An 8,192-nucleotide genomic window follows, 5' to 3' on the forward strand; every position below is an offset into this window, starting at 1 on the left:
AGCTTTTATTTGTTAGAGAATTTGTCATATAGCATTGCCTGCATTCGAACACCAATTATAATCAACCTTTGATGCATGCATACCAGCAACACTTTACATCAAAATGTGACTTGCACTGATAAACAAATTGCATGTGTCCTTGAAGAACATTTCCAGTTGTGAATTAAGTTGAATTTGACTTGAAATCGAAAACTTTAAATAATAAAAACACCTAGTTCGTTACTTTCAAAACAGACATGTATTAAAAGAAATAATACATATATATTTATCAAGCTTTTTGATAGTTATTGATGATGTTTAGTGGTCACCAATCATTGTATCTATAATTCACAAGTATGCATAGCAATAAATGTTTTGGTCATACTGTACCCAGTAAAACACATTGAACCTGTCTCAGAAGCAAGAGTAGTATAAAAACACATATGTGACATTTTCAACTTGCTAAAGCAAATCAAAAAACAAGTTTGTGTATCTAAACATCCTAGAACAAGAAGAGCATTTGTTTCTCAATGTCTGTACACACTGTTTAGAACAAGTGAACATGTCTTGCTCATTTCATTGATAGTCTCCTTTGCAGCTGGTTTGTAAACTGTGTGTTTGCAGCAATTTAAAGATCATTTCAAGTCTGTACTGTGCACATGCTCTTATTCATTTAAGGGGATGGCTCATAACTATCAAACTGTTGCTATGGAGCCCTTCGAATAATCACTTCTCAATACCCTCTCACTCTACAGTTACCATTTTCTGTCAAACGTGTTTAGTTAATGAAAAATGATGGGATGGTTCCCATCCGGTGAAAAAACCATGTATATCTTTGTTTCCTGTTTTTCACAGAAATGTACAGCAGAGGACTGGGACTAGTTGCACATGCACATTCTGATTGAAGTGATGTCAGATTTCCATTCAAAAAGTTATTTCACAGAACCTCCCATGCAATCTTCTTGCAGGGTTCTTTGACTAGAAAGTTCCCTTAGCAACCCTTGTCTTTCTGTAGTTACATGTCAGTGCCATCCCCCTTAATGTGTCTCAAAATGAAGCAGGTTGCAAGTAATTATTACTTATCTGTTTTGCTCTCGTTGGAAGAGACAACTTTATAGGGGTAACAAGCATATGAAATGTTGTCAAGAATTTTAAATGTCTCAAAAATAACGTAACTAAAAACACTTTCTAATAAATAAATCTCAACTACAAAATATTAATAATGCAGCATGCAGGCATGGAGAGATCCCTACCCTCATATCTTTGGAACCCAAACTTGTACAGAAACACTGTCTGACTATGTTATTACAACCAAAGAGGTTTTCCAGACTTTTTGAGTGAGAACCACATCATTTTGATATTTTGCGTGACCAGAACAGAACGAAGCCTAAAACGCGAGCAGTGTACACATCTGGATAAAGGAAACGCTACTGACGGTGAGTGATGGCCAAGGTCCAAAACTCCTCAAATTATTATTTTTTTTTTCAAATTGCATTATTTTAATGCATACTTGGGGCCTAGCGTGAGTTGTGCATGCACAATAACAATTTTTGAAGTACACATTTCAGGTGCAAACATTATTTTAAATTACACAAGTCAGTCACTCTCAAATGTTTCACTAATACATGTACAGTGGCAAGAAAGAAAAAAAACCACAAAAATCCATTAGCAACAATGCTTAGTCTGTAGTGTAGAAGGACCCCACTTAATGTGGGTTCACGTCGTACAAATAGCAGTTGTTATGAATTCCCTGATTAAGCTCCGTGAACAGAGTCCACAAACAACGTAAGATCAAGCAAAGAAAGGTTTTAAAAAAACAGCGCGTGACCAAAAAATATATTTGGCAAAACTCCGAGGAAATCTCTTGAGCTTCTCAATCAGTACACTGAGGTAAACCCGAATTTTCCTTAAAACAACACACTTTGCAAAAAGACATTAACATTGGGTAACTTTCTTCAGCATACTCGGGTGACTGAGTGTGAGTATTGTCTATAATTAAGAGAGTTTTGATGTCAGGCGAAAAGACAGCCAAGTTGGATTCTGTTTGTACGTCGAACTATGACGTTTTCAGTTTTGTTTTTAATAGTGCTTGGTGAATATAAAATGTCTTGATTTTCCAACCTTTGTAAACTCTTCGTTCAGATTTGTTCATTCCAATCATCACAAGCTGAATAAATACCATAACACATGTCCCATATTTAAATGTTTGTTCCATGAATTAGCCTTTTGTCGTTACGAAAACCTTTTAATTTTCTGGACTTTTGTTGCTGTTCTCAACAGGGCGTTCGTACTTTATCCCCCGGGCGTTTGTTGTGATAAAAATAAATGACGTCAAGATGCAAATGGCACTTCGTTCCCAGGTTATTATATCCTCATCTTTGTTGCCTGATCTAGGGGAAGAAAGTTCGAGTCTGCAAATTATACTACTACTACCATTGATCCGTTGTAAAGGTCAGAACGTCAGCACACCAAGCTTTACAAAATTGTCAGGAATGGTGACAATGGACCCAATATTAACCGAAATGCAGCTATTTACAAATGTCAAACTTTACAAAGAAATGTATGGCCATCCGTACGCTGCGTCCGTCTGAACAAAAATTGCGTTCACAACTGCGAGGATCATAGCTTCATTTGAAACACTTCTTTGTAAATTTGGATGTATTTAAATGGCTGTATCTCAATCAAAATTAGCCCGATTAATGCAAAACTGTGTGCTCTTTCTGACTGTGGATAATAGTTGCTAATCCTATAATTTACATACTCCTACACAGAGGATAATGTGAAGTGCTAGATTTCTATCCCATATGAACCATGTGAACGTTAGCCCTATTGATGGAAATGGGCCCACACACGGACAGAGAAAAACTCTGACCAGGGTGGGAATTGAACCCACGACCTTCAGGTTAGATCTCCGCCACTCTACCGACTGAGCTACAAGGTCAGACGGGAGCAGGCCGTTGGAACTGAAGATGTTAAAGTCACGGCAATGAACATGTACAAGTACAAGGAAAGGTTACGTTTATACAAACGTTGGCCATGTAGCACTTATATTTTAAACAGAGTTAACTGAATAGAGGGTAATGTGAAGTGCTAGATTTCTATCCCATATGAACCATGTGAGCGTTAGCCCTACTGATGGAAATGGAAATGGAAATCTAGCACTTCACATTACCCTCTATTCAGTTAACTCTGTTTAAAATATAAGTGCTACACGGCCAACGTTTGTATAAACGTAACCTTTCCTTGTGCTTGTACATGTTCATTGCCGTGACTTTAATGTCTTCAGTTCCCACGGCCTGCTCCCGTCTGACCTTGTAGCTCAGTCGGTAGAGCGGCTGAGATCTAACCCGAAGGTCGTGGGTTCAATTCCCACCCTGGTCAGAGTTTTTCTCTGTCCTTGTGTGGGGCCATTTCTATCAGTAGGGCTAACGCTCACATGGTTCATATGGGATAGAAATCTAGCTCTTCACATTACCCTCTATTCAGTTATACTCCTACATACTTTAGTCCTCTCCGGTTTGAATTGCAGACGAGATCGCAGCCTGAGCACGAGCTTCCATTGTTTGATCAAGACAACTAAATAGATGGAGCTTTACGATCATCGAAGCTATCATGGTACTGTCAATGATGTAATCGGCCATCACAACAATAACATTATTGAAAGTTGACCTTTTTAAAATGGCTGCTTAGACTTAAATACTGTTAATCAACACTTTTTGAAATGGGTGTTTGGTCTTTGGTGAGCACTGTTTGAAACGTTGCTTACATTGTACATATAGACAAACAGTACTCCTTTGAAATAGTATTTATAGGGTAGTCCATTTTGGTAGTCCATGGACTGGGGATCAGTGTTTTGTTCAACACCGGAATTTATAGCAGGCTCGCATAGTCAGGTTAACTTTACAGTAGAATTGGCTAGTTTTTATTTCGTTTCCCAGACTAAATGCTGCTGAATTGCTTAATTCCCTTGATAGCAGTACTCATCCGTTATGGATGTAATGATGTCTACTCTCAAGTGCTTTTAACACTCTTCTAAGTTCTTCAAAGTACTTTTAAAGCTTTGTAGGTTCATTTTAGGCCACGTTATAAATTTCTTTTCTGTTCTGTGTTATTCTAGGGGAGCTTGAAGGTTTTCAAATTTACGAAGCCATTTTTTGTGTAGTTCACGAAAATCTCATTGTATTGTATTGAACCTTTCCAAAGTTCGTGGCTGGTATATTTTGATACTCCTAACATATTTTTATCAATCTCGAAACAAAGCAAGAAGTGTTAACTTTTTCAGATCATGAAAGTTCTATTTGAAAATTCCCTAAAGAAAATCCTAGATGATTTACAGCCTATCAAACAGATACTTTAGCAAATCGTTCCTTTAGATGCCCCTGTACTGTAGCTTGCAACATGATTTCCACACAGCCTAGCACATTAATAATGCAAACAAGTTACTGGGATGTACATGTCAAAACATATGGGATTTGCTCCCTACAATTAATCCTTTTATCGTGTTAAGTAATTTTTTCCCAATTAATCAACACACCCATCAATAAAGATACTTAATAGGGGAACTAAATTAGCCAAACTAATTAAAGTTGCAAGCCATTAAGGACTGTGTAGTATAATTTTTTTCCAAATACAAACAAAAAAAGAAAAATCAAAGGCCAGTAAAAACGAATAGTTTACAATTATTTCGTGAGGTTTCTGTGATATGCAGAATGATCAAGGTAGAGGTTACAGTTATAAACAGGAGATAGAGAAAAAATCATATGAGTTTATACATGCTTGTTCTCTCCATTATTCTGGGTTACTTTTACTTACTTGTGTGAGAAATGTTGGAAACTTGACCAACTAGTAAAGTTTGTTACCATAATTGTTTGTAATCTCGCAATCTGATTGCCTAATCATGCAATGTAATAGCCAATCAGGAAAGCCCATTTTGGAAAATAAACCAATCATATTTTAACAAAGTTATAGACAACGCTTGCTCTCTCTTCGTGTCATGATTTTGGTAACACTCTAAAATAGAGACTTTCTTTGCAGTTGAATATTGTGGTAAAAAACTAATTGAAAGTGGTCCACCATTGTCTCTACTCTTATTGACAATGATGTTTGTCATCACAGTGGTCAAAATTCGTCTGGACTCACTCAACTGTGCATCATAAGTCCACAACATTTTGACCACTGCAATGACTAATATAGTTGTTGGTAAGGGTACAGACAACGTTGAACCACTTTCGATTTCTTCAGTTTTTTATATAACACACTTTGTGCTAGTTTTCCTTGTCTGTCAATTGTAATATTAGTCATGTACACTTAATAACGGAATTACAAGAATGATTAAAGAATTCACTAAGTCAGAAGTTGCAGACTTTAATGGCACAATATTATGAGCTGAGGGAGATTTACAGTGCAAAACAAGGGAATCATCTTACAAGGCACTCACATTTAATTTCCTGTTTTTAGGACAAAAGGGAGTAAAAATCAAAACTACTTAACCTCACATGTACTGCATTTCTGACAACCTTTCTGTTAAGATATGAAATATACCAGTATTCATGGCACAAAGGGCTATTGTATTTAATTTTTGGTGTCTTATAGCCACCTATATATCATCCATTTCAAATTGGTGGCTCTAAAGGGATTCGTCTATAACCCGCACTTCAAATATACAAACATTTAATTCATCAAGTCCTTCAACGAAACAAAAAAGCCCAACAAATTGCCCAGTGCGCCCAACCGTCCTCACATCGCAGGGGTCATGGATTCCACCTGAATTTTTCAGGTGTCTATAAGAGTCAAGTGCTGAAATGTCCAGATGAGTGCGGGGACCACTGCTCTCCCTCCCTCTCTCTCTCTCTGTCTCTCTCTCTCTCTCTCCCTCTCTGTCTCTAGATCTCTGAAAGATTTTTTTCACAAAATGAGGGGTGGTCCATAGGGGTAGTCCATGGACTGGGTCCATGAAGGGGTCCATGGACCAGGTCCACAAGGGTGGTCCATGGACCTGGGGTCCATGTTTTGTATACGTCCCCTTTACTATGAGTTTACTTATAAATTCATAAGAAAGCAAAAGACAAAAAAACAGTAACGAACAATCTTTAATTTCATTTTTCTTCACTTTTGAGGGATTGAGCAGTGAGATGCTCTCGACAAAATAAAACCTAAATAACAGATCTCGAGGCTAAGACCATTTTCGGTTGTGCAGACAAATTTCGATAAACTTTTTTTGAGGCTTAAAAGCCTCAAAAAATATGAAAACAAAAACGCGGAACCCCTTCTTTTATTCCGATAAAATATATTACAACGTCTATTTTAAGGAAATGACCTTAAGAGAAATGAACTCGAGCTTCGAACTGGATTCTGACCAATGGCCAAACCTAAACTCGTGCTAAGATTACACTCACTCAAAATGGTCTAATGCTTTAATCCCGAAAGGATCAAAGACCTTTTTTTCCGTACCATACAGAAAAAAAACTTCACTCACATTTTCATTTTCACAGGTTATATAAATGACCATAAACAAAAACTTAATAATGAGGAGCTCCGCTTTTAGCCTTGGCTAAATCTATATATTAGCTGCCTTGGTGCTATACACATAACCACATCCAGCATTGCAATTGAAATAACCATACTCATCTTGGTCTCCATCAACAATCTGATTTAGTCTGGCAGAATGGACGTCAATTTCATGCCTGCAAAAATCAGCGCTTACAGACATGCTTTCAGACTTACATCACTGAGCTACTATTGCTGTAACTCCTGTGCATGGGGACAGAGCTTAGAATCGACCTGTCCAATTATCAGAAGCTTGTAATGAGACAGGTCAAATCGGACAGTTAAAGAACCAATGAAAATTAAGTAGCAAATGCCACTAGCAAATGAAATCTCACTACATGGCACATGATAACCAATCAAAATAAATGAAACAATTGTGACCAGGTAAGCTGTCCAGCTTCAACTGGAAAAGAAAAATGGAGGAAACTAACTGGTCCAGTGACTTTTATTCAGACATCCATTTCTTACGAATAAATATTCCAAGACTGAGATTCTTGCATTTTGTTATTGGCACAATTAATTGGTAATAGGACTAAGTGTTGTACAATTCAGGGCTAATCGGACTCGTAATTTCAAATTGGCCTTGCGCTACGCACTCGGCCGATTTGAAATTACTCTCCCGATTACTCCCTTAATTGTACCCCATTCAGTCCTATTACCATTACTTATCATTATTACTCTCAAGTGCTTTTAACACTCTTCTAAGTTCTTCAAAGTACTTTTAAAGCTTTGTAGGTTCATTTTAGGCCACGTTATAAATTTCTTTTCTGTTCTGTGTTGTTCTAGGGGAGCTTGAAGGTTTTCAAATTTACGAAGCCATTTTTTGTGTAGTTCACGAAAATCTCATTGTATTGTATTGAATCTTTCCAAAGTTCGTGGCTGGTATATTTTGATACTCCTAACATATTTTTATCAATCTCGAAACAAAGCAAGAAGTGTTAACTTTTTCAGATCATGAAAGTTCTATTTGAAAATTCCCTAAAGAAAATCCTAGATGATTTACAGCCTATCAAACAGATACTTTAGCAAATCGTTCCTTTAGATGCCCCTGTGCTGTAGCTTGCAACATGATTTCCACACAGCCTAGCACATTAATAATGCAAACAAGTTACTGGGATGTACATGTCAAAACATATGGGATTTGCTCCCTACAATTAATCCTTTTATCGTGTTAAGTAATTTTTTCCCAATTAATCAACACACCCATCAATAAAGATACTTAATAGGGGAACTAAATTAGCCAAACTAATTAAAGTTGCAAGCCATTAAGGACTGTGTAGTATAATTTTTTTCCAAATACAAACAAAAAAAGAAAAATCAAAGGCCAGTAAAAACGAATAGTTTACAATTATTTCGTGAGGTTTCTGTGATATGCAGAATGATCAAGGTAGAGGTTACAGTTATAAACAGGAAATAGAGAAAAAACCATATGAGTTTATATGCTTATATATTACTTATCATTATTATTATTTCAAAAATAGCATATCCTGATATCAAACAATACAAATTATCAGCTAACAAGTATGTCATGTATGCTTCACATGCCTTATATAGTGTGACTTTAGCATGCCAATCAGCAAACTCAGTGGTCATCCCTTCTAGTCGTTCAAATGCACTATTTTCAACTCTAAATGTCCACTGGACATTCCTTGCGCGCTCCTCAAACA

Source organism: Montipora capricornis, chromosome 10 (assembly GCF_036669925.1).
Source record: "Montipora capricornis isolate CH-2021 chromosome 10, ASM3666992v2, whole genome shotgun sequence".
In the NCBI taxonomy this organism is placed as follows: Eukaryota; Metazoa; Cnidaria; class Anthozoa; order Scleractinia; family Acroporidae; genus Montipora; species Montipora capricornis.